Genomic DNA, 27,015 nt, shown 5'->3' with positions numbered 1-27,015 from the left:
TTTTGTCAACAGCGATTTTTCCCTCTGGTTTTTCGGATCATCATTTGGTATCTCTAAAATTGATTTTTCCCTCCGCCCCTCGTACGAGTGCCTATTGGGCCCTCAATGTGGAACTGCGAGAAGAACCGCATTTTTGTAATGCATTCAGAGATTTTGGGAGTCTCTCCATGCTAGGAAAAACACTTTCCAGAGCAGGAGGCAATGGTGGGATATTGCAAAAACCCATATTAAAAATTTTTGTAAACAATATAATCTCTATCACTCGAGGGATAATTTTTTTATGATTTCTAAACTTGAAAAAGAGATTCTAGAACTGCAAGCAAATCCCACCAAGTTGAGTAGCAACACAAAAGAATACAAAGATTTTGTAAGCAAGAAGGAGCTGCTTCATCGCCTTGTTAAAGAACGGGCACAAGGGGCTTTAGTTTGGCTAAGAATGAAAAACTTAAAACTTCTCGACTCTCCGAAGTATTTCTTCTCCTTGGAGAATAAGAATAAAGCACAACAGCAAATGCTATCATTGCAATCACCAGATGGTGGGATTGTAAGTGAACCTAAAACTATCAGAGGGTTAGTAAGTGATTATTTTTTCCTTTATTTTGTGTGCTAAAGAAGTTGATTTAGGTGTTGCACATACCTTTGTTGAACCATTGCCCAAGTTGTGTGAATCGCAGCGAGTCTCGCTGGAGAGCACTGTTACCCTGGGGGAATTGAGGCGCGCACTTTTCGGTGTACCAACTGGTAAATCTCCTGGACTGGATGGCATTCCTAGTGAATTCTATGAAGCTTTTTGGGACATTATTGGAACTGAGCTTTTGGAAGTGCTCCAAGAAAGTTTACAAGTTGGGGAGCTTCCCCTAAGTTGCAGACGAGCAGTTGTATCCTTGCTCCCAAAGAAAGGGGACACTCAGCTACTTCGGAATTGGCGTCCAGTCTCCCTACTGTACACCGACTACAAAATATTCTCCAAAGTCCTTGCCTCACACTTAAAATCCGTCGTCCACTCGCTTGTCCACCCCAATCAAACTTGTTGCGTGCCTGGACGATCGATATATGACAATCTTGGTGCTGTTCGCGACATTTCTGACATGTGTGACTGCCTACACAAGAGCACAGGCCTCGTCTTTATCGACCAAGAACACGCTTTTGATAGTGTAGATCACAAATATTTATTTGCTGTTCTGAAGGGTTTTGGTTTTGGTCCCACCTTTATATCATGCATCCAGTTATTATATCATAATATTTATAGTTTGGTGAAAGTTGATAATGAACTGATTTCTCCTTTTTCTGTTTCAAGGGGTATAAGGCAGGGATGTCCCTTGTCTGGTCTCCTTTATATTCTTGCCATTGAGCCTCTTTTAGTTCGGTTTCACGAGAAATTTTTGGGTTTCTCCTTTCCCCCTAATGCTCCCCCTATAAAAGTTGTAGCATATGCAGACGACATCTGCACTGCAATACAGTCTCAAGACGATGTATCCGAGTTAATCAGAGCTCTCAATAATTTTAGTCTTGCTTGTTCGGCTAAGGTGAACTGGTCAAAGTGTTGTGCCACCTTCTTTGGACTACCTTCAGGTTTTTCTTTCCTGCCACTGCCAGGAAATTTGTCCTGGAAGATTGATGGCGTTTACCATTTGGGCGTGCACCTCGGTGATTCCCGATGTATTCAAAAAAACTGGGATGGATTAATTGAGAAAGCGCATTCCAAGCTAAAAAATGGAAAGGGCTTCTTTGCAACCTATCCTACCATGGAAGAGCATTGGTGATCAATAACTTGGTCACTTCTACCCTGTGGCACAGGTTTATGGTCTTACATCCACCAAAATGGCTCATCAAAACCATCCAGAAACATTTACTTGATTTTTTCTGGGGTGGTAAACATTGGCTCCGACCAGGCATGCTCAGCCTTCCATGTAATGAGGGGGGTCAAGGGCTCGTTGATGTCAACAGCAGGCTCATGACTCTGCCTTCTTTTTGTGAAGAAGTTTCTTTACAGCCCCATGCATTGGGAGAGTTTAACCTTGTGTTTGCTAAAGCAAGCAGGTCGGCTGGGATATGGTCGCGAACTGTTTTTGCTTGATCTCCCGAAGATCTATGTCTCATCACTTCCGCTGTACATGCAGAGTGTCATCAACGCCTGGCAAGCCTTGTCGTCGCGTCGTGAGACCGGTTCATTACCACCTCGACGTTCCTCAACGAACCAATCTTCTACAACCACCTTTTTTCAGCCATTCCTTCTTCCAGGACTTTTGTCCAGTACTTTGTGGGGTCAGATCTTCTCTCTGTCCATAATTTGTTGGACTTTCAAAGAAAAAGATGGAAGTCTGCTCACAATTTCTGCCAGCTCTGGTTTCAGGTCCATTCGGATTATTGGCCAGATTTTTTTTGCTATCTCAAGAGCAGCAAATAATCTTGGAGTAGAGTTCAGGAGCCTGTTTGAGTCTGTGGGTTTGCTTGACCCACATGAATATGTTTTCCCTGTTTTGCTTTTGAATTTTAATGGCAAATTTGTACCCCTTAGCTCCATTGAGAAAGGGGCGTTACATGAATGTTGTGTGCGCTTTATTTTTGCCAACTTTGTGAAAGGCCCTTTTGGAGTTCAGTGGAAAGAGCACCTGTCAACTCCTTCACCTATTACTCCTGTGTGGCGGTCTATATGCACCCCGTACGGGCGACCTGCAATGGAGACTTGCGCATTGGATTCTTCCTCATAACATTTTGTTGCACAAATTTTCAAATGGAATTTCTGAAGTGTGCCCCTTTTGTGAAAGTCATGAAACGCTTTATCATGCATATGTTGGGTGCAGAAGACTTGTTCCTTTGATTAAGTTTTTGCATGCCAATATTTTGAAAATGGGGCTTTCTTTTTCTTCTGTTGAATTTACTTGTGGTTATCCTATTTCTGCTGTACATAAGTCTGAAACTGCTTTCGCGAACTTTTTGGTTGCTGAAGGAAAAATGGCAATTTACAAAACAAGGAAAAAGAAGGTGGAAGGTGGTGAATTTTCTTTTTGTAATATTTTGTTGACCTTGAACATCCTGATTATTTCTCGGATACAGCTTGAGTACCTGTATTGCAGCAAGTACGTAAAAGAACAAGAATTTTATGATAGATGGTGTGTTAAAAATGTTATTTGTTCGGTGAGGAACGAAACGCTTAATTTTGCCTTTTGATGTATTCATAGCTCTCGCATGAGCATTTCCTTTAAAATTGTTTTTTTGTTTTTGTTTGTGTTTTTTTTTTTTACCTTTGGTTTGTAAAATATTTTTATACTTGCTGGTTTCTTTTAAATATCCTTTGCTCCTTTTTGGTGTATTTATGATCCTTGTGCAAATGTTTCTTTAAACTGGTTGCTTTGTTTACAACTGCTTTGTGAAAGGGTTTTATACTTTTATAATAAAAGGACACAAAAAGTCAGTCTCTCTCTCTCTCTCTCTCATTTGGAAGGCAGTAGAGGAGAGCACGTTACCACCTAGCACAGGACTGTGATGTTTGTGGAATGGATGAAGAAACGGAGGGAGGTAAAGAGCAGGGATCGGAAAATTATTAGGCAGGGAAAATGCAGAGGAAACGTTGCCAAAGAGTAAAGGGTGTTTCCCGAAAGAATGCCTTTTTTTTTCCCGAAACGAATCGCGCGCTCACACATTCCGGAATGTGAACGTACAAGTGAATATAATTAATTGTAGCAATTCTCAACAACGCGTGCGCTGCGAGGTGAAAAGTCTCCAAAAATATCTCAATTTTTTTCTCTTTTTTTTTTTAGCTATGACCGAAAAAACTCGTCACTCAAAGGATCGCCTGTGTCACGTTTGGAATTGCACGCACGCTTTTTTCAGACACTCTCAGGACCGTTAAGGCTGCACAGCGTTGGCTTTGTTTTGCATTATTTTCACAGCGTTGGCTTTGGGCGATGGCCTGGAAAATCGCCAGACCTCAATCCAGCGGAGAACCTTGGAGCCGTTATGAAAGAGCAAGTTGAAGACCGCTTGTGGATTTTTCGGACAGCGAACAGTGTTCCCGTGACCGTTTAATGGATATAATCAACGAGGTCTTGGAAGGAAGGAAAGATGATGCTGACCTATTTTGCAATTTGTTGAGGTCGTTTCGAACGCATTTGAATCTTGTGAAAGCCGCTGATGGAAAATCGATTTAAAATTATTAAAGTCTGAGGTGTGCATCCGGTTGGAAAAAAAGGCATTCTTTAGGGAAACACCCTTAACAAGACGAGGATGAAAGGAAGGTAAGAGAAACTTTGCGAAGAAGCAGAAGGTTTGGAGAAGGACCAGAACAAGTATGGAGTGGCATTTAGGGGAATTGCAGAAGTTTTGTGTGGAAGGGCATCAGGAAAGGAATTATGGGAGTGACGGTGGATAGAAGGAGAATGGATGAACTGAGGGAGGAGATTGATGTGCAGATGAGCTTGACGGGGAGATTGGTGAAATGCCGGCTGAGATGGGCTGTACACGATGCGGATGGGGGAAGAGAGACTGGCAAAGAGAGCACATAGGTTGAAGGAGCAAGGATGAGGAAAAGAGGGAGACCATGTTTGAGATGGGAGGATTGTGTGAGGAGATATATCAGTAAATTCTTCCAAAGTAAATTGCTCTCTCTCATGCACAGATTTATCCCTTCTTGTCTTCAGTTGTCATACCCTTCCTCCCGTCCATGGTACACGGAATCTTGTGGTGAGGCTATTGCCCAGAAACAACTTGCTTTCGTCTCCTGGAAAGCAAATCCAACGGAAGGAAATCTCATTTCCTTTCACAAAGCCCGAAACAAGTGTGTGTCCACCCTCAGGAGAGCCAGGAAACAATATCTCTCCGTCCTCAGGACCGAACTCTCTTATCTGTCTCCCTCTTCCAAATCCTGGTGGCATCTGGTAAAATCTGTTTCTGGTGTTTGTTCCCCCTCCATCCCCTCCCTCACCTTAAATGGCCACACGGCTGACTCCGCACGTGAAAAAGCTGAATGCCTCAACTCTGTGTTTGCCACTAAATCTTGTGTCCCAAACCCATCCCTCTCTGTACCCACCGTACCCAGTCGTACCCCGCTGCTCCTGGACTCTGTGTCCTTTCCTCCTGACAAGGTGGAAAAGTTTCTGTCAACCCTCGACTCTGATTCTGCAACTGGACCTGACGGCATCAGCCCACGGGTCCTAAAATCATGTTCTTCCGCTCTTTCACTCCCTCTCTCTGTTCTCTTCACCCTCTCTTTTGCTCAAGGTCATCTTCCATCTGCTTGGAAATCTGCCAACATCACCGCTTTGCACAAAAAAGGTGCAAAAACAGATCCCAGCAACTACAGACCAATCAGCCTTCTCCCAATTATCAGCAAAATCATGGAATCCATCATTGCTTCAGATATGAAATCTTTCCTCTTCTCCAATGGCTTGATCTCTGATCATCAATTTGGTTTCAGACCTGGACACTCCACTCTGGACATGCTGCTTCAGCTTTCTCAACAATGGATGGAGGTCCTCAATGCCAAACAGGAAATTAGAGCAGTCTCCCTTGACATATCACGTGCCTTCGATACGGTCTGGCACCCCGCTCTGCTCACCAAACTCTCCTCTTTTGGTATCCATGGAAGTCTCCACGCATGGCTGGCGGACTTCCTCTCTAGTCATAGTCAACGTGTGGCCCTGAATGGGTTTCTCTCATCTCCTCTTCCTGTTCAGGCTGGAGTTCCCCAAGGCAGTGTTCTGGGCCCTGTGCTTTTTCTGGTCTTCATCAATGATCTCTCTGACTCTCTTGAAAATCCTCTCTATCTCTTTGCTGACGACTCTACTCTCGGTCGCTCCATTCTTCATCCCTCAGATCGGCAGTCTGCAGCCTCCTCACTCTCTGCAGACCTTGACAAAATCACAGACTGGGCAAACAAGTGGAACATGTCTTTCAATCCTGACAAATCTCACACTCTTACGATGTCTCTCCGAAAAGACCGACTGGACAACCCTCCCATCCACTTTCTGAATAATCCTCTCCAAGAAGTTCTGTCACTCAAGCTTTTGGGTCTCACTATCTGCCATGATCTTTCCTGGAAAAACCACATTTCAAATCTGGCCTCCAAAGCCAGTCGCCGACTGGGCATCCTCCGTCGTGCGAAGTCCTTCCTTGGCACACCTGAGCTCCTCACCACATACAAGGCTTTCATCCGCAGCTCAATGGAATACTGCTCTCCCCTCTGGGCTGGTGCTCCTGCCTCACACCTAGCTCGCCTTCGCGCTGTTGAAACCAAAGCATTCAGAATCATTGGAATCTCCCGCGATGAAGCTAACTCCAAGGGCCTCTCACTCACTCACCGCAGGCAGGTTGGTGGTCTTTCCGTCTTCTACCGACTCCTCTCTGGCCTTGCCCCCCCAGCTCTCTCTGGGCTCTGTCCCGCAAATATTCCTACAGGTCGCACAAGATCTGCCTGCAACCCTCTTTTGGTTAAACTGCCAAAATCAAGACTCTCTGCTCACCTTCACTCCTTCATTCCTCTTTTCTCCCACCTCTGGAACAAACTCCCTCACTCTCTTCAATCCCACTCCACCCTCCAAGTCTTTAAAACAGCTGTTCACCACCATCTCTTATCTTCCCCCATCCAAAACCTTGATATTTTCTACCCCCGCTAATTTCACCCCAATTCCACTTTTTGAAAAACCAACTTCTGTCCTGGAAGTCCTTGGTGTCCTTGTGCTTTATACTTCCCCCTCCCCCCCCCCCCTTCCCATGCCTCCTCCCCCCGGGCCCTCTCCCTTCCACACATCTCCCTGCTCTCGGATGTTGTGTTTGTGTGCTTCCCCTTTTCTCCCCATCTTGTCTTCCGCTCCCTCTTTTTGTGTATTTTGTTTGTCTGGTCGATTTGTTTGTGAAGTAAATGTTAGCTCTTTAACGAGCCTCGATTCAGTATACAAAAAAAAAAACAACAAAAAAAAAAACGTGGGGGTGATTGCAGAGTGGAGAGAGTTGGTTGAAGACAGAAGGAAGTGGAGGAGTATCGTGGTCATGGAAGGGCAGGAGTTTGCCCTTCCTAGTTTAGACGGGAGTACCTAGTTTAGACATAACTCGCCCACAACTTTTTTTAAATATAATGTTATACATCACTTTTCACCCGATCTCTCAATCGTGAAGAATCACTTAAAAAATAAAGAATTCTCGTATCCGAATCCATATTCAAATCTTCACCAAAATCGAATCGATTCGTCCTTGTCACACACCCAACCTGTCCACCAAGTTTCGTCCAAATCTGTCCACAACTTTTTGAGATATCCTGCTCTATATCATTTTTGGTCCTATCTCCCAATGGTGAAAAATCACTTTAAAAATTATACTAGCCGGATTCGAATTTGGATCGTCACCAAAATCTAATCATTTCGTCCTTGTCACATACGCTACATCTCTGCCAAATTCCGTTTGAATCCGTCCACAACTTTTTGAGATATCTTGTTCACAGATAGACAGACAAGCAAACAGACAGGGGTGATAACATGACACCTTCAGTGGCGGAGGTAAAAATCCAACTGATTTGAACATGGAATGCACCAATCATTGGTACGAGGTCAAAGGTAAACAAAATGACAAAGGTAGCCCCAGAAAAAAGACAATCATTTATCCTCCTCATCAAACATCATTCTTCCTCATTTCCACCATATTTATCACCCTCTCCTCCAACACGTTCACCACCCTCTCCTCCAACACGTTCACCACCCTCTCCTCCACCACGTTTACCACCCTCTCCTCCAACACGTTCACCACCCTCTCCTCCACCACGTTTACCACCCTCTCCTCCACCACGTTTACCACCCTCTCCTCCAACACATTCACCACCCTCTCCTCCACCACGTTTACCACCCTCTCCTCCACCACGTTTACCACCCTCTCCTCCAACACGTTCACCACCCTCTCCTCCACCACGTTTACCACCCTCTCCTCCAACACGTTCACCACCCTCTCCTCCACCACGTTTCCCACCCTCTCCTCCACCACGTTTACCACCCTCTCCTCCACCACGTTTACCACCCTCTCCTCCAACACGTTCACCACCCTCTCCTCCACCACGTTTACCACCCTCTCCTCCACCACGTTTCCCACCCTCTCCTCCAACACGTTCACCACCCTCTCCTCCAACACGTTCACCACCCTCTCCTCCACCACGTTTACCACCCTCTCCTCCACCATCCCTTTCACTTACAAAGACGTTTCAGGGTGTTGAACTCCAGGTCGGCAATTTGCACCTGCTTCACCAACTCTTCTGTGGAAATTAATGAACAAATAAATCGTGAAATTAAAATCATTTTGTGATTATTAAATAAACTTTATCTTATTATCACAAAATATTGGTCACATTATCTTGCACTACTTCGGCCTTCATATTGGATGTCCTGCTGGGTGTTCCTGGAGGAAAATATTTTTCAAATGCCGAGATCGGAATTTAAGATCCACCATCCCATTCCACTTTGTCTATATTGATATACATGTCAATTTTTAATAAACAAGACCACAAAGTCCTCAGATACTTCTCGTCAGATGCAAGTGAAGCGTGTCCAAAAATCTTTGAAAACCTGTTGAAATTTTCACAATATTGTTTACACATATGGTGATGATTCCCTGCCAAGTTTAGACACCTGGTAAGGTTCATGATGAACAAAAATTCAGATACAATTTAAACAACACATGAAATATTGTGATGTGGAAGGAGGGGGGCAGGTGGGGGGTTCATAGTGAGACTGTGGTAAGTGTAACATAGACCCTGTGTTTCGAGTAGATTAGATTGCCATGTATCAGGGACCTATCAGAGTAAGTTGTTTTGTTTCATGTGACGCTGAAGAGGGAGCATATGTAATTTATAGACAATATAGTCATGGTGAGATTATGTGTGTAAAAACTTGTTAGTGGGTGGGGCTCGTTGAGGACCATAAAAAGACGCAATGGTGGCAGACTATTTTTATTGGGGCAGCCCTGTGGGTATGGCGTCCCAGAGGTTGGGCACCTCCCACAAGCAGCGGATAGCTAATCATGGGACCCGCCACAGAAGGCACTCCCAATGTCTACGAGGGATGGGTCTGTACATGCGCACGGAAGAGTTGAAGCGGGACCCTTGGAGACAACGAAGATCGGTCTTTTTCTCCCTCTTTGTCTCACTGGGCCTCTTCATCTTCTGCTTCTTCGTTGCTCAGGGAGGATTGCCCTCTGGAAACGTGGATGCCACCTTACAATCCCTTCCCTCCTCTTCATCCATAATTTCTGTTTCGGAGCTTCACCATCACCCTGCAACCACTCATCACGCCAAAGGGAGGTCCTCGCCTGCTTACCCCCATTGTTTCCTAAGAGAGTGGTCTGTGCTGTGCCGCCTCATGGGGTTAGGATTGTTCTTTCTTCCTCCTTGCATATACGTTTGCATTTCTCCACATCCATCTTTGTTTCTGCATGTTGACTCGCATGGTTTGTATGATTGTCACCTCCCATCCACCTTTTCCCCCATGCTCATCATAAATAAACCCTTATAAATTCCCTTTTTTAAGGCCATTTTCTCCGCTGGGGGGGCGGGGGAGGGGGTTAGCCTTGCGGGCCCCATGAAAATCATCATGGTTCCCTTTTTATAAATAAACCCTTAAAAAGGTAAGAAACATTTTCTTATAAAGGTAAAAAAAAAACGTTAAATTTGGTTAATTTGTGGTGACATTGGGGAACGGTTATGGTATACGTGAATTGCACTGAATACAGCAGTTTGAGACATTTCAGCTGTTGGCCGGATAACAGATCCCAGAGGAGACGGCCCCTGTTAACGGAGGCTGGCTGAAGTGATATTTGCTGCTTCGGATAGGGACATTGTCTTGGGATAGGGATCTCCCTTTGCTGTGCAGAACACATTGAATTCCCCCAAGGAAAATTATAAATCCAATTGTAGCGTAGCAAAAGCGTGATTGGGCATTCAAAATTTAAAAAAGATTTATTTTCTCGGTTGCGATTTGCTCGGTGGTGAGCCAGGGTAGTGCCTGACTGAGGAGGGGGAGCTTAGGATAGGAACCTCTCTCGCTCTGGACATCGCTCGAAGCCCTTCGACAGGTGGGAATGTCGGTCAAGAGTCTGGTGGGATGTTCATTCAGGCCATGTTCAAGCAAATAATGGGAAAAATTGGAGTATTTGGAGAACAAATGAGAGGTGAAATAAAAGAAAACAAGGAGAAAGACATAAAATGTCATTGCCACTGTGGTTTTAGTAATCTTGCTGTGCAGAATTAAAGGCTGCCAGTCGGCCATCTTGGATCAGATCACAAATTAAAGTGAGGTGCATATGTATGCCATCACGTACTGAGCTTGTGCCAAGTTTGAACAAAATCGGACCATGCGTGTGGTACCACCCACGGGGAGTCTTGTGAGGTGTGGCTTCCCCAGTTTACTGGGGCACCGTCAAAGCGACAAATATCTCCATTTTTCTGGCTGTTTCTTCCCTTCCTCAAATTATACTTGGATCTCCTATGAAAGCTCTTGATCACCCCAAATATAGATACTGTCAGCTATTTGTTAATCCAATTCAATTGCAATCGTACCCGTCCTGGCTTTCTCACTCAGTCTATGCTGCACTGATAAACTTCATTTTTAATTTCCAAAAAACATTTCTTTTAAATGAATGTTATCGACTGTTATCACTTACTCTGGATCTCTTTCAGAAGATTGTCATTGATCTGGATAAGTGAGTCCACATTCTGCTCCTCCACTGGGAAGTCCAGCAATCTGGGTGGTGCAGGCTCCGTGGTTGAATAATGTGACCTGGACTCCAGTCTTGGTAGGGAGGAGAGAAACATTAATTCAACAAGGAAGGAAGGTGAGGGTTGCCAGTGAGGATAAGGTAATGGATGAGATAAATAAATAAATAAATATATATATATATATATTGTTACGGTTTGTGACCTTTTTCTTCTTCCTTCCCCCACACCCCCCTGTGAGTTAGGCCAAGTGGTTTGGTCCATCGGTATAAAGCCTATGATTGGCTGTGGGGCAGGGGAGGGGCCAGGAAGGTGATTCAGAGGGGAGAGAGGGGGCATTTTGGAAGAGACCTCATGGCGGAGTGCCTTTTCGTGTGCTCGTCGAGTTGTCAGCAGAAACCTCTGTACCTGAAGGTTGACTTATGCCGGATCAGCCCCTGCTGCCACCTCAGTACCTGAAGGTTGACTTGTGCTGGATCAACCCCTGCGGCCACCTCTGCACCTGACGGTGGACTTGGATTAACCTCTGCCTGCACTGGGGCCTACTCTTGGACCTACCTACTCCTACCCTCTTGTGCTGGGCCTGCACTGGGGCCTACTGCTGGGCCTGCCTTGGGGCCTACTCGTGAACTTGCCTACTCCTACCCTCTCATGCTGGGCCTGCACTGGGGGCCTACCACTGGGCCTGCCCTGGGGCCTATGGTTGGGCCTGCCCTGGGGCCTATGGTTGGGCCTGCCTTGGGGCCTACTATTGGGCCTGCTGTGGGGCCTACTACTGGGCCTGCCCTGGGGCCTACTGTTGGGCCTGCCCTGGGGCCTACTGTTGGGCCTGCCTTGGGGCCTACTACGGGGCCTGCACTGGGGCCTACTGTTCGGCCTACTCTTGGACCGGCCTACCTTTGGACCGGCCTACCCTTGGACCGGCCTACCCTTGGACCGGCCTACCCTTGGACCGGCCTACCCTTGGACCGGCCTACCCTTGGACCGGCCTACACTTGGACCGGCCTACACTTGGACCTGCCTACACTTGGACCGGCCTACCCTTGGACCGGCCTACCCTTGGACCGGCCTACCCTTGGACCGGCGTACCCTTGGACAGGCCTACTCTTGGACCGGCCTACTCTTGGACCGGCCTACTCTTGGACCGGCCTACTCTTGGACCGGCCTACTCTTGGACCGGCCTACTCTTGGACCGGCCTACTCTTGGACCAGCCTACTCTTGGACCGGCCTACTCTTGGACCGGCCTACTCTTGACTGGCCTATTTGGGTTTTTCACTCTCTTCTCCCTTCTTTGTTTTATGTGTAGGAGGAGATTTTCGTGTGATAATAAATAAATAAAGACAGTGTGATTGAAGGCTTGGTCTGGTTTGCTTCAGGCCGTAACAAATTGGGGGCTCGTCCGGGAGCCTGGATTACATGATACCTGTCTTGGATTTTTGTGTTTTTTTCGTAGTAGTACGTTTTCTCATTGACAGATAATTTGACTTTTGTTTACGGTGCTGATACTTCCCTATTTACTACCGTCGTACACCATGGCTGAGGAGATGGATCTGTAAGGTGTGTTAACTTCAATGAAGTGAAGGAATTTGTGGAGAAGAAGGGGCTATCGGTGCAAGATGTAGAACTGTTACGTTAGGTAGAGTTACGAGCTGTAGCTGATCATCTTGGGGTTAGTGGGACATCTCGTATGAAAAAGGCGGAGATTGTTTCGGCTATTGTCAGTCACATGGGTTTAGAACCACGGGTAAGATTGAGGAGTGAAGCCTTGGAATTGGCCCGGATAGAATCAGAAGAAAGACAGCTCAGACTAAAGTTAGAAGACAAGGAACGGCAAAGAGAGTTTGAAAGAGGAAAAGAAGAACGAGCGTTTGAGTTAAGAAAATTAGAAATTCAGGTGGGTGGTGCAGGCTCCGGCCCAACCGGCCCAACCGGTTTCCATCGATTCAGGTGGGGGTCAAAATGATCTCCCCCGTTCCTTTGATGTGGCTCAGAACATTAGGCTTGTTCCCAAGTTTAACGACGAGGAGGTGGAAACGTTTTTTCTGTCTTTTGAAAAGATAGCAAAACGTCTTCAGTGGCCCGTACAATACTGGACCCTGCTACTACAAAGTGGGTACATAGGGAGAGCCCAGGAAGTGTATTCAGCTCCATCGGAGGATCAGTCAGAGAATTATGAGGCTGTTAAAAAGGCTGTGTTGTCAGCCTATGAGCAAGTTCCGGAAGCGTACCGGCAGAAGTTCCGAACCCTGAAAAGACAGGCTGGGCAGACATTTGTTGAATTTGCGAGGGGGAAGGAAATGAGTTTTGATCGGTGGTATCGTTCTCTACAAGTGGATAGGACCTATGGTAATCTAAGGGAGGTTATCTTGATGGAAGAGTTTAGGAACAGTATCCCCTTGGACATTAGGACACACCTTACAGATCATAAGGTTGGTGAGTTGAAAAAAGCTGCTGTTGGTGCAGATGATTATGAACTTACCCAGCAGAGAGGCTTTGGTTTTCCTCATTATGGTACTACCTGGGATAACCAGAAGGGGGTTAGTGAGGACCAGTCAGAGGGGGAGTGGACCGACCATAGGGGTCCATTGATGCGGCCGTCTCTGAGTAGACAGTTGGAGCGGTCGAGTGAGGCATCTCGCCGGGGAACGGCCCCAACGTGTTATTACTGTAAACAGAGGGGACATCTAAAGTCCAATTGTTGAAAATTGCAAAGGGAGGAGAAGCAGGGAGGCTCCACTAGACCTATTGCATTGGTTCGTACCAAAATGGACAGTCACCGTGATTGTGCCCTTTCAGTTAAAGCTGAGGGATACTGCTGACTTTACGAGCCCCGGACAGGACCGTTATAAACCTTTTGTGTCCAAGGGCCAAGTGTCTTGGGACGGGGAAGTCAAGTCCGTCATTATTTTGAGGGATACTGGGGCAGCTCAGTCGTTGATGTTGTCCAATCCAAGTCGTGTTGTCCAAGTCGTTACCATTGACTTTGAGTAGTTCGGTGGAAGCGAGTGCCTTAATCCAGGGCATTGCAGGTCGTTATGTCCCAGTCCCTTTACGTAGGGTGAACTTGAAGTCTGATTTGGTCACAGGACCCGTGACAGTAGGAATAGTCCCCACTCTCCCCATAGAAGGTATTAGTTTCCTATTGGGAAATGATTTGGCTGGGGATAGGGTTGGTGTTTCCCCAGTAGTTTCCATACATCCTATAGTTCAGCAAGAGACTGAGGATTTGCAAGAGGAGTTCCCCAGTATTTTCCCTGCTTGTGTAGTGACGAGATCCCAAACGCAGAAAGAGAAGCAGACTGACATAGAGTTGACAACTGTACCAGATTCTGAGGTGTGGTTGGCGGAGACGTTTTTCAATGATTTAACCAGCGATGAAGGGATAGGGAATGGGGCTTCTTGTGTGCCTGTGTTGAATCATTCTTCACTAGTTAAGGACCAGCAGGCAGATCCTGTACTAAGAGATCTCAGACAAAAGGCTATGACGGAGATGGAAGCTAAGGAAGTCTCAGACTGTTACTATGTGAAATCTGATGTGTTAATGAGAAAGTGGAGACCCCCTCGTGCTCCCGCCAGTGACGATTGGTCTGTGGTACACCAGGTAGTGGTACCACCCCGTTATAGTCTTGATATTCTACGGCTGGCCCATGAAATTCCCATGGCCGGACATGCAGGAATCAGGAAAACCCAGTCTGGGATCCTGGCACATTTTTATTGGCCTAAGTTGCACCAGGACATAGTGGCGCACTGTAAGACCTGCCATACCTGTCAAATGATAGGGAAACCCAGGACCTCGATGAAACCAGCTCCCCTTGTACCCCTGCCTGTTTTTGAGGAGCCTTTCAGTAGAGTACTGATTGATTGTGTTGGTCCATTACCAAGAACTAAATCGGGGCATCAGTATTTATTAACCATAATGGACATGTCAACTAGATTCCCTGAGGCTGTCCCCTTTAAAAGGATTACTGCGAAGGTGGTGGTGGATGCCTTGGTTCAGTTTTTCACCAGATATGGTTTGCCAAAAGAGGTACAGTCTGACCAAGGTTCGAATTTTATGTCTGGTCTATTTCAAGAAGTCATACACCAGCTAGGGATCAGGCAGTTAAAGTCGTCGGCCTACCACCCCCAGTCCCAGGGAGCCCTTGAGAGATACCACCAGACCATGAAAAGTATGTTGAAGGCATATTGTATGGAGTATCCTGAAGAATGGGATATAGGAATCTGTTTTGTGTTGTTTGCCACCAGGGATACCCCGAATGAATCTACGGGTTTCAGCCCATTTGAGTTGGTGTACGGCCATGAGGTTAGGGGGCCCTCTAAAAGTAGTAAAAGAGAGATTCATCGAAGAGACTGAGAACCCTAACCTTCTGGACTACGTATGTGCTTTCCGGGAAAGACTTACCACCGCCTGCAAGGTCACCCAGGAGCATTTGAAAGTATCTCAGCGAGTGATGAAGGCCCGTTTTGACCAGAGGGCGATAGCTCGTAATTTTAGGCCTGGAGACAAGGTGCTAGTTTTACTACCTCTGCCTGGGGAGCCACTATCGGCGAAGTTTAGCGGTCCCTACGTGGTCGAAAGGAAGCTGAGTGAGGTGAACTACGTGGTGCGGACCCTTGACAGACGGAAACCCCGCCGGGTGTGCCATGTTAATATGATTAAAAGGTACTATGAGCGTGAGGCCGACCTCGGTCGGCCAGTTGGGCTAGCTAAGTTGGTAGGTCATACACACCATCCAGATATTGGCTCTAGCGAATCCGACAGCGTCGCTATGCAACAACCTGAGAGAGAACCCTTGGGGGCTAAGCTATCAAACTTGGAGGTGTTGACACATTTGGACTCTGAATTAGCTCATGTTCCTGAGGATAAACGACCTGATGTAATTGCTCTAATTGGGGAGTATGCCCATCTTTGTTCCGATGAGCCTGGGTGCACCTCATTGGCTTCCCATGATGTTGAGGTAGGGAATGCTCGACCCATCAAACAACACCCCGATCGGTTAAATCCTGACAAGCTAGCTAGGGTTCGTGAAGAGGTACAATATATGTTGGAGCATGACATCATCGAACCCAGTCAGAGCAGCTGGAGTTCGCCCATTGTACTCATACCAAAGCCCGATGGTTCCGCAAGATTCTGTATAGACTATCGAAAGGTGAATGTGGTCACCCGCACCGATTCGTATCCCATCCCAAGAATTGAAGATTGCATAGACAGAGTAGGTAAGGCTGCTTATGTTAGCAAGATAGACTTGCTTAAAGGTTATTGGCAAGTACCTTTGACTGACCGGGCAAAAGAAGTCTCGGCCTTCGTGACTCTAGATGGCTTATATCAGTGTAAGGTAATGCCGTTTGGGATGAAAAATGCACCTGCTACCTTCCAAAGGTTAATGAACCAGGTTACAAGGGGTCTTCCAAATTGTGTAGCTTACCTGGATGATGTCATGCTGTACAGTGATACATGGCAAGACCACTTGAAACACCTCAGAGAACTGTTTGTTAGACTTACCGATGCCAACCTTGTTGTAAACCTCAAGAGAAGTGAATTTGCCAAAGCTAGGGTTACATATCTCGGTCACGTTGTTGGTCAGGGTCAAGTATCCCCTCATCAGGCCAAGACCCAAGCGATTGCCGATTTTCCTGTCCCCATCAATAAGCGAGAATTGCTTCGGTATTTTGGTATGTCCGGGTTCTACAGGAAATTTTGTGCAAATTACAGCTCGCTTGTGGTACCCCTAACCAACTTGTTGAGGAAAAATGAAAAATTTGTGTGGTCTGAATCCTGTCAAAAGGCTTTTGACAAATTGAAAGCTATTCTGGCCAATGAGCCAGTATTGGCCGCTCCCGATTTTGGGAAGCCCTTCAAACTAGCGATAGACGCAAGCGATGTTGGTGTGGGAGCTGTACACTTTCAGGATGATGCGTCAGGTATTGAAAAGCCAGTAAGTTACTTCTCCAAAAAGCTGAACAAACATCAAAAGGCTTACTCTACTATCGAGAAAGAGGCCTTGAGTCTGATTTTGGCTCTCCAGCATTTTGAAATATATGTAAAAAATGGCTCAAGCGATGTTACCGTATATACCGATCACAATCCTCTGGTTTTTCTGGAAAAGTTCAAGATGACGAATCAATGCCTTTTCCGATGGGGGCTTTTAGTACAGCCATACCCCTTGAAAATTGTGCATATTTCGGGTCGAGATAATGTCATGGCAGATGCTCTATCTCGAGCTGAAGAGTTTTTTTGTGTGTCCCTGCATATGAGCTGTGATGCCTGTAAATGTCACAAGGAGAGATGGCTGTTTGTTTTTTGCACTGTTTATGCTGGGTTGAGTTTATGCTTGCACTGTTTATCCCACCTTTGGAAAAGAAAAACTTTTCTTGGGGTAAAGTTTTCTTCTTTAAGGGGGGGAGGTGTTACGGTTTGTGACCTTTTTCTTCTTCCTTCCCCCACACCCCCCTGTGAGTTAGACCAAGTGGTTTGGTCCATGGGTATAAAGCCTACGATTGGCTGTGTGGCAGGGGAGGGGCCAGGAAGGTGATTCAGAGGGGAGAGGGGGCCATTTTGGAAGATAACTCATGGCGGAGTGCCTTTTCGTGTGCTCGTCGAGTTGTCAGCAGAAACCTCTGTACCTGAAGGTTGACTTATTCCGGATCAGCCCCTGCTGCCACCTCGGTACCTGAAGGTGGACTTGTGCTGGATCAACCCCTGGGGCCACCTCTGCACCTGACGGTGGACTTGGATTAAACTCTGCCTGCACTGGGGCCTACTGCTGGGCCTGCCTTGGGGCCTACTCTTGGACCTGCCTACTCCTACCCTCTTGTGCTGGGCCTGCCTTGGGGCCTACTCATGAACTTGCCAACTCCTACCCTCTCGTGCTGGGCCTGCACTGGGGGCCTACCACTGGGCCTGCCCTGGGGCCTATGGTTGGGCCTGCCTTGGGGCCTACTGTTGGGCCTGCTGTGGGGCCTACTACTGGGCCTGCTGTGGGGCCTACTACTGGGCCTGCCCTGGGGCCTACTTTTGGGCCTGCCTTGGGGCCTACACTGGGGCCTACTGTTCGGCCTACTCTTGGACCGACCTACTCTTGGACCGGCCTACCCTTGGCCCGGCCTACCCTTGGCCCGGCCTACCCTTGGCCCGGCCTACCCTTGGACCGGCCTATTCGGGTTTTTCCCTCTCTTCTCCCTTCTTTGTTTTATGTGTAGGAAGAGATTTTCGTGTGATAATAAATAAATAAAGACAGTGTGATTGAAGGCTTGGTCTGGTGTGCTTCAGGCCGTAACAATATATATATATATATATATATATATATATATTGTTATGAATTTGGTAGAGCAATATCTAGAGCTAGGTAGATCTGAATAGGTAGGTATTCGGCTGTCGTGACAGGGACTCTACATGTAATAAGTACTCGATGTTTAGGCGTTTGTCGGGGTAAGATGTATGATTGTGGATCTACCTGGAGGTTCGAGTGGTAAATAGTGAGGGATTAAAGGTAACGCCCCTGTGAGTTTCACCTAGTAGTCAAACCTTTGTCCATTATGGCACTGCAAACCACATAAACATTAGATAGGTCCTTAGCGCAACATTAAATAATTCCTTTCCCTGACAATGACTTCAGAACAAACAGACAGGAAACCAGGCCAAAAACACCGCCACGGTTGGCTGCCGCCGTTCGCACCTCCAAGGCCTACAAACCTCGCCTGGCACGTGTGACAAGGACCGGGGGGTCGCAGACGGGAGATGTCAGGAGTGGAGCGATGACGCCAGAGGGCGTGACCTGGGCGAGCCGGCGAGTTGGAGGCTATGATTGGCTGAGGAGTGCGCCAATGTGACGTCATCGGCCACCAATATATGCGACGGTCGGACGCCATTTCGGGGCTTTTTGAGATACGGAGACAGAAGCAGGAGTTGAGTCTCTCTGAGCAGACGCGGGCAGTACACACGCAGTTGAGTTCCTGGCAGTCGCTCTGGTTACACGCGCAAGTTGGGTTGTTAGCACTGAACAGACCAGTTGGACACACACGGCAAGAGAGAGTTGGCACAAGAACCATTGGTGCACGGGCCTGGTGGAGATCGTCCTCGTGTGAAGCTGCTGGCCTCGCGTCGGACGCGTGGTGCTTGGAGCGGGGCCTCGTGGAGCTTGGAGCGAAGGACCTGGTGGTGTGCGATCGGGCCAAAAGGAGCAGTGTTGGACGGCCGCAACCAAGACGACGAAAGACAGATAAGCCGCATCCGCGTACATTTGAACGACGTGACTTGTTATTTTTGTATCCATAATCTCCCTCGTATCGTGTTTGCTGTCAGTCGTGTGGGGACGTCCCGATTAGAGTTATTAGATTTACCGGCGCGGCTTCTTCACTGTATTACTATTCGATAATAAATCCTTATATTATTTTCTGTATATATATCTGAACGCAGTTTTCCTGGGTGTTTGATTTTAATAGGTAAGGCTGCGGAGCCTTCGCTGTGTCCCGCCATTCCGCGCGTTTGTGTTGAACTTGAGTCCGCCATTGAGTGTTCGCCTCGGGAGTTAAAGTCTCGCAAATCGGCCATCCGTAACTGTGGTGTTAATCACAGTTGCGTAACAAGTGGTGTCAGGAGTGTAGGATTTGAACCCTTCGGACAAAATTTTTTGTCCGCGGCGAGACATCGACACGGTCGGACAAATTTTTTTTGTCCGCGGGGAGACATCGACACGGTCGGGCGTACATTGCGTCCGACGTTCGAACGCAAAATTTTTATAGTTGAGGCGGAGAAATTTGATAATCAATTGGGCAAACGGAGCGCGATATCGCGTCTTCGTCAAATTTAAATTGTTTCAGGAATTATTAAAATAAATACGCGCGCGGGAAACAATCTTCCGGAAAGCGGATGTCGGAGATGGACGGAATGGAGGTACGCAGCGAGGCCTCCGTCAGCGTCGGGAGTGAGCCGGAAATAGGGGAATTAAATGTCGAGGTGAGCCTTGGAACCTCCCCCGTCCCGAGCACCAACTTATCCCCCTCCCCTACCGGGGAGTCGGGAACAAGTGGGACGGCCCCGATAGATCTCCAGACCATAGTAAATTTAATAAATGCTCAGAGGGCCGAGGGTGAGCGAAACCTTGCAGAAATTCGGGGAGACATGAACGCACAGAGTGAGCGAGCCAGTCGGGAATTGAATGATAAAATTGACGGGTTGAAAAACAAAATGGAGTCCCAGGGGAAGGAATGGAGGGAAGGACTGAAGGATATGAGTGACCAAATTAAAGGATTGAAAGGGGAATGTTTCCCACATTCTGGCCTGGTTGTTTATCGGGACCGTGTGGATGTCACAACACCCCAACCGGGGGATGAATTTGGAATTGTGCAGCACCAGGGCGGTGGTGCGGAGCAAGAGGGGGTAGAGTTTTTGGGGGTCCGTGCAATGGAGCCGGACCGGGTATTTATTGGGGATATTGATCAAAGCCTGGCGGGGCCAGGAATGATTTGTAAGGAGGATGATTTGATCCAGCGGCTGGAGACCTGTGACAGTCCCATGGAGGTAGAGCTTGTTCAGGCCCAAAGGAGCCTGGGTGATGAGGTGAGTTGGTCCGAGGAGGTGGTTGGAATGACCGAGGGGACGCTCACTGTACACTGCTATTTGGAAACAGAGGCTCCAAAATTGGACAACCAGTTGGGGGAGTGTGTTGGCTCCGGGCTGGATTTGGATCTTGGAGGATCGGGAGATAGAGCTTCTGGAGATTTGGTCCCTGTAGGGAATTTGGATCAACTGCAGGGAGGGGCAGAACAACCGGTGGTAGAGGTTGTTCCCTGCAGCTGCGGAATGGCAGTGGGAATGAAAATTTGTAAAAGAAAATTTAAAATAAAATTACAATGGGAAATTGATTTGGAGCAGCCATGGTGGGGATTGGTCCCCGGGCTGCGGGATCTGGACATGGAGAGGTCATGGGTGATGGCCTCGGGCAAAAGTTGCCCCTTTCAAAATTTGGGTATGCCAGCCAGCTGGGGGGCTGTGATGGCGAGATTTGGACGTGGGGTCCAGCCTTGGGTCTTGAGGTACGACCTGGGTCCCACAGGGGGTCTGGTGGAGTGTGGCGTCCCTTGTCCGTCGGGGTGCCGTCCGAGCTGGTGGCTCGGGCCGGCAGGGTCACCTGACCCTGGTGGGGGTTAAGACCTCCAGGGAGGTCCGAGGTGGTTTCTCAAGCCTGGGATGGCAAATATTGAGGACCACTAGGGGGAGGTGTTGTGGGTCGCGCTTTGGTGGTGGCACTGCGGACGGCCAACTTGGGACTGATGTGGTGACCACCCGGGCATGCGGCCTGGCACCCTCCTCCAGGGACTCTGGGACAACCAGCATGTGGTGACCTGGCATGGTGGTTGGTCTATGGACGCGGGTCAAACCGAATGGACAGGGATGGAGATAGCCTGCCGGACAACCATTGGGGCATCTGTGGAACGTGATGGTGTGAGTGACCTTCCACAGATGCTCCGTTCTGATTTATGGACTCTCGGGTTGGGAAGAGAGCCATGGGGATGTGAATCGGGAGATGTGTAACGAGCCGAGCATATGGGCCATGCTCGGCTGGCATGTGTATGGCAAAGCATCTTTCCTTGGTGAGGTTAGTAAAATGTGACAAATGTTTGGCATGGGTAATCTGTGGGTTAGATGGAAATTTAAGGGTGGATTTTGAAATGCCATGGTGGACACTGTACAGTGACGCCATTATTGATCCGGGTGTGCAGACCAAAGTGTTGGAGGCTGTGATGAAATTAATAGGGTAGCAAGACACAGCTTTCAACTGGTTGCGGGGGCAACTGTGCTGATATTTGGGACGCGGGATGATGGGGATGTAGTTGTGTAGCCTGAGGGTCAACGTGGTGCTGTGTGTGTCCGAGGTGTGTGGACCATTTCTTCTGGGTGGGTCTCCTGGTGGAGCATGGCTGTTGACTGGACCTTGGTGTGGTCAAGTGTGGGTGAGCACTGGGGGGGCTGCAGTTCTGTAGTCGGACTGGGGGATGATGGGGAGGTGCAGGGGACGTGGCTGTAGGGATGCCACGCACTGCGACCGTGCCCCCCAGGGCCGAGGTTGTGTGTGCGGTAGTGTGTGTTGTGGCAGCAAGTGCTCACCACATTGGCCAGCTGGGGCTGCTGCAGCTGTGTTCCTCGCAGGGGGGCCGAAGGATGGATGGTGGGTCGCACCCTTATGGACACTCATGGGCCATGTTGGCGTTTTGACTGCTCACCTTGTCCCGGTGACCCTTGCACGGTGGAGGTGCAGAGCTGTCGTGGCCACAGGTAGTTGTGTAGTGATGATCACCGTTGGATGCGGATCCACATACCTGCCAGTGTAGTGGGGACAGAAGAGAAATTTGGAAGTATTTGGTAGGCCCAATGTGAAATTTTGGGAATTGTATGGGTGGATGGCACTTTGAACCCGACCAACCTGCAACTACCTGCACTTGAGGTGAGTGTTTTGAGGAGTACTGTCCCAGGCTTCAGGACTTGCTTTGGGAAATTGGGGACATGTAATTTGGAGTTGGGAGGCGGGTGAGAGTGATGACATGGCCGGTGAGGGGATGGAATGGGAGCCACAGTGTCTTGTGGGTGGCGTATGTTTTTGTGTTGTGGTTAGGTGTTTTGATGTGGTCGTGAGAGTGGAACCTGGAGAGTGAGTGATGATTATTGGAGATAATGAGGGGCGATAATTGTGCTTTTTGGAAATGTGCTAATGGCAATGTGTAGGGATTCAATGATTCGAACTGTGAATGGGATTTCACATTGGCAGGCCATGGCAAGCCTTGTAACACCTTTTACAACATCTATGAATTGTACTGAATTGTGCTGAGTTGTGTGGAGAATTGAATGGCAGCGGGGGAGGAAGTGTGTTTTGGGGTCTTGTGGGTGGGGAAGGTGTGTGTGTCCGCAGGTACAGAGCAAGCTCTGAGGAGCGATGCCTGCGGGCCCCCCCTCTGCGGCAATTACCCCTGGCAGCCGGTGGTAACTAGAAATTGGAGCTCGTCGGTGGAGGGTCTGGTTGGGCGCCGCGGGGTGAGGAAGTCCCCCGGTGACCCGTGTTGCTGCGCGAAAGCAGGAGGCAAAGGAGCCTGGTGTGTGTGGAGACCCTCACCGGCGAGGTAACGGCGGAAAGGGGCTGTTGGGCTGTCACGGGGCCAAGAGGTAAAGGGGGGGGGGGGCAATGAACTTGTAAGTCGGTTGACTTGTTTTTGGGACTGCGGGCACCACAGCCTGATGCGCCCCCACCATCTTTTTGTGCGGTACCTCCCCGCTGCCTAGTTGAGGAATGCACACACACGTGAATGACATCAATGCCATGGTCCTGCAAGGGGTGTATTGAAATAAGTGCTTTGTTGATTTTTGAAATGCCTTGATGACCTATGGAATGAGAATGAGTGGTTAAGGGGTCTGTGTTGCATGAATGGGGGCGAAATCCACCGAGCCGTGTCACTCACCTGTAACATCTGGACAGGGCCCGTGGAAATTTAGGGGGATGCATTGGGGATGGCCCCGCAGGTAAGGTTGTGTCTTGTGGCATCCACCGGGGGACGCGGTCTGTAGACCGGGGTATGTACAAAGGTTAGAGTTTTGAATTTTGGAAAGATGGTTAAGTTTTGTGGTTAAGTTAGTGTTGTGTGTTGTTGTTTCCTCCCTCCACAGGAACAACGAAGAAAATGTACATACTTGCATGATGGTTAAGGGGTTTAGCATGTTAAGGAAGTGTAGGTAGGTAGTCCGACTCACTTCCCACAGCCCTTCCTGATTTATTTCATAGGTTAATTAAGTGTGTGACAGTAAGTGTTAAGGCTGGAATGGTAGCGCCTGCGGTGAACCTTGCAGGAGCTACGGTTCCAGGGGGGGGGGGCTGTGTTATGAATTTGGTAGAGCAATATCTAGAGCTAGGTAGATCTGAATAGGTAGGTATTCGGCTGTCGTGACAGGGACTCTACATGTAATAAGTACTCGATGTTTAGGCGTTTGTCGGGGTAAGATGTATGATTGTGGATCTACCTGGAGGTTCGAGTGGTAAATAGTGAGGGATTAAAGGTAACGCCCCTGTGAGTTTCACCTAGTAGTCAAACCTTTGTCCATTATGGCACTGCAAACCACATAAACATTAGATAGGTCCTTAGCGCAACATTAAATAATTCCTTTCCCTGACAATGACTTCAGAACAAACAGACAGGAAACCAGGCCAAAAACACCGCCACGGTTGGCCGCCGCCGTTCGCACCTCCAAGGCCTACAAACCTCGCCTGGCACGTGTGACAAGGACCGGGGGGTCGCAGACGGGAGATGTCAGGAGTGGAGCGATGACGCCAGAGGGCGTGACCTGGGCGAGCCGGCGAGTTGGAGGCTATGATTGGCTGAGGAGTGCGCCAATGTGACGTCATCGGCCACCAATATATGCGACGGTCGGACGCCATTTCGGGGCTTTTTGAGATACGGAGACAGAAGCAGGAGTTGAGTCTCTCTGAGCAGACGCGGGCAGTACACACGCAGTTGAGTTCCTGGCAGTCGCTCTGGTTACACGCGCAAGTTGGGTTGTTAGCACTGAACAGACCAGTTGGACACACACGGCAAGAGAGAGTTGGCACAAGAACCATTGGTGCACGGGCCTGGTGGAGATCGTCCTCGTGTGAAGCTGCTGGCCTCGCGTCGGACGCGTGGTGCTTGGAGCGGGGCCTCGTGGAGCTTGGAGCGAAGGACCTGGTGGTGTGCGATCGGGCCAAAAGGAGCGGTGTTGGACGGCCGCAACCAAGACGACGAAAGACAGATAAGCCGCATCCGCGTACATTTGAACGACGTGACTTGTTATTTTTGTATCCATAATCTCCCTCGTATCGTGTTTGCTGTCAGTCGTGTGGGGACGTCCCGATTAGAGTTATTAGATTTACCGGCGCGGCTTCTTCACTGTATTACTATTCGATAATAAATCCTTATATTATTTTCTGTATATATATCTGAACGCAGTTTTCCTGGGTGTTTGATTTTAATAGGTAAGGCTGCGGAGCCTTCGCTGTGTCCCGCCATTCCGCGCGTTTGTGTTGAACTTGAGTCCGCCATTGAGTGTTCGCCTCGGGAGTTAAAGTCTCGCAAATCGGCCATCCGTAACTGTGGTGTTAATCACAGTTGCGTAACAATATATTAGGCCATGGGCTACCTAGACCCCTGGTGCACCCCCCCCCCCCCCCCACCAACCTACCACCCAAGGGTTTTTTTAAGCCTTGGGGTGTCCTGAACACGAAATTGAATGTTAACAGTGAAAATATAGGGACGAACTTTCCTGCGTCAAACACCATGGTGACTATCCGTTAACACCTGTTAACCTTCACACAAAATTTTTCCAATTTTTGAAAAATTTGGTAATGTTGGAAAAATTTCCAAATTTGGGAATTCTGGGAATGTTAGGGAATTCTTTACCGGACGAAATTTAGGGAATTTAATCCACAGTACAAGATTTATGGAATTTAATCAGCAAAGCCGAGCCCCCAATACAACATATGGAATTTAAGGCCGCCAACGCGATTCATGGAATTCATGTTTTCTCCAACACTCTTTACGATTATTCGCCATACAGTTTTTGTTTTCAGTTATATCTCCTGTTGTACATGTGAAAATATAGTTAAGTTCTACCCAGGCAATTCTGAAAGGACTTCGTCACAGGTTAGTTAAGTTTTTACTAATACATGTCGTGTGACATGGCTATGAAAATTCACAACAATTGTAGTTAAGTTTCAATTTCCAGTGTACCATTCAACCAAGTGAATATATACGTCTCCTGATTCTCTTACCTTGGTTTTACACATAAATACTAAATATTACACATATATTTGATTGTCTTCTGTTTCCAAATATGACTTTAAACGTGTCTTTTCAGGTCCAGTGTGAATGCACCAAATGACGCAGCCTGATCATGTCTGATCCTACTGACCCCTCCACGCCGATGGAGACTGGTCCACCTCCCCAGAAAAAAACACGACACGATAGTGGTTCTACAAGTAATGAAGAAACACAGACACAGAAACATATACCCGAATGCATTGTCCATGTTCCAGGATTAAAGTATGGACCACTTCAGCTTCTTTCGAGCACCAGTACCGCCGAGAACAAATTGTCGAAGTTGCAGGACATCAGACAAAGACGGCTTTCCCAACCAGTGGATTCTACACACAGGATGAAAGGATCATGTGATCTAATACCCAGTACCCTGTCAGACCATCATGGTTATCACGGACAATGTTACCAACGCTTCACTATTAATCTGGATCGCCTGCAACCATCTGAACCATCTGACCCACTTGAAACAGGTACTGCCCCCAGAACAAGTCGGTCGTCCGAAGGTGATCGCGTCCTCTTCAACCCCGACTGTTTATTTTGTAAGTCTGAAGGGAGGAAGAAGATCAAATCAAGTGGATCGTGGACATCAGAAGGTTTGTCAATGTTTGAATTTGACGGAGGGAAAAATGTTGTCGCGTCAGCTGAGGAGCGAAGTGATGAGAGCTTGCTACGTCGGATCAGAGGGCATGACCTGTTCGCATGCGAGGCCAAATATCACAAGTCCTGTCGGGCCAAATATGTACAGAAGCCGCAAAAGTGGAGAAGCACTGACGATGAACAGCGGAAGAGGCAAGCCGACATGGAGAAGGCACACGGAGAAGCATTCAAGGCTGTCTGTAGCATACTGGACACAGATGTCCTCGAAAAGAAACAAATTCTGAAACTAACGGATTTACGCAACATTTACATATCATCCCTGCAGGATTCGCAATACCCTAATCCAGAATACAGGAGCGAAAACCTGAAAATAAAGCTGCAGACGCATGATCAATACAAGGACAAACTATCATTCTGTAACATGGGCTGCTACAAATCATTAATAGTGTACAGCTCCACTATCGACACGGATACAGCTGTGACGCATGCCTACGAGCTTGGATCCGCTGATCCAAGCTCGTAGCACTGACGATGAACAGCGGAAGAGGCAAGCCGACATGGAGAAGGCACACGGAGTTGTGTGAAGGTTAACAGGTGTTTACGGATAGTCACCATGGTGTTTGACGCAGGAAAGTTCGTCCCTATATTTTCACTGTTAACATTCAATTTCGTGTTCAGGACACCCCAAGGCTTAAAAAAAACCTTGGGTGGTAGGTTGGTGGGGTGGGGGGGGGGGGGGGGGGGTTCACCAGGGGTCTAGGTAGCCCATGGCGCCTATATATATATATATCTACACTCAACCCTCGGCTATCGCGCCTAATTGGTGCCGCTATCGGTGCGCGTTAGCCGAAATCGCGATAGCCGAACTGAAGAACGTATGGTAATAATTCTAATT

General features: G+C 48.1%; 1 long non-coding RNA gene across 1 annotated transcript in view; it reads right to left on the bottom strand.

Moving 5' to 3' along the window:
- LOC144889842 (uncharacterized) overlaps window positions 1-27,015 on the bottom strand; it is a 48,309-nt gene that overhangs the window by 17,471 nt on the left and 3,823 nt on the right. Inside the window, exons 2-3 of the long non-coding RNA XR_013622108.1 lie at window positions 10,636-10,763; window positions 8,174-8,233 (exon numbers count right to left, since the gene is read on the bottom strand). This is a non-coding gene — a long non-coding RNA (uncharacterized LOC144889842). The remainder of the gene's footprint in view (window positions 1-8,173; window positions 8,234-10,635; window positions 10,764-27,015) is intronic.

The sequence above is a fragment of the Myxine glutinosa genome, chromosome 1 (assembly GCF_964187855.1).
Source record: "Myxine glutinosa chromosome 1, kmMyxGlut1.1, whole genome shotgun sequence".
In the NCBI taxonomy this organism is placed as follows: Eukaryota; Metazoa; Chordata; class Myxini; order Myxiniformes; family Myxinidae; genus Myxine; species Myxine glutinosa.
The sequence above is the reverse complement of the archived record's forward strand: the minus strand, read 5'-3'. Positions and strand labels throughout refer to the sequence as shown.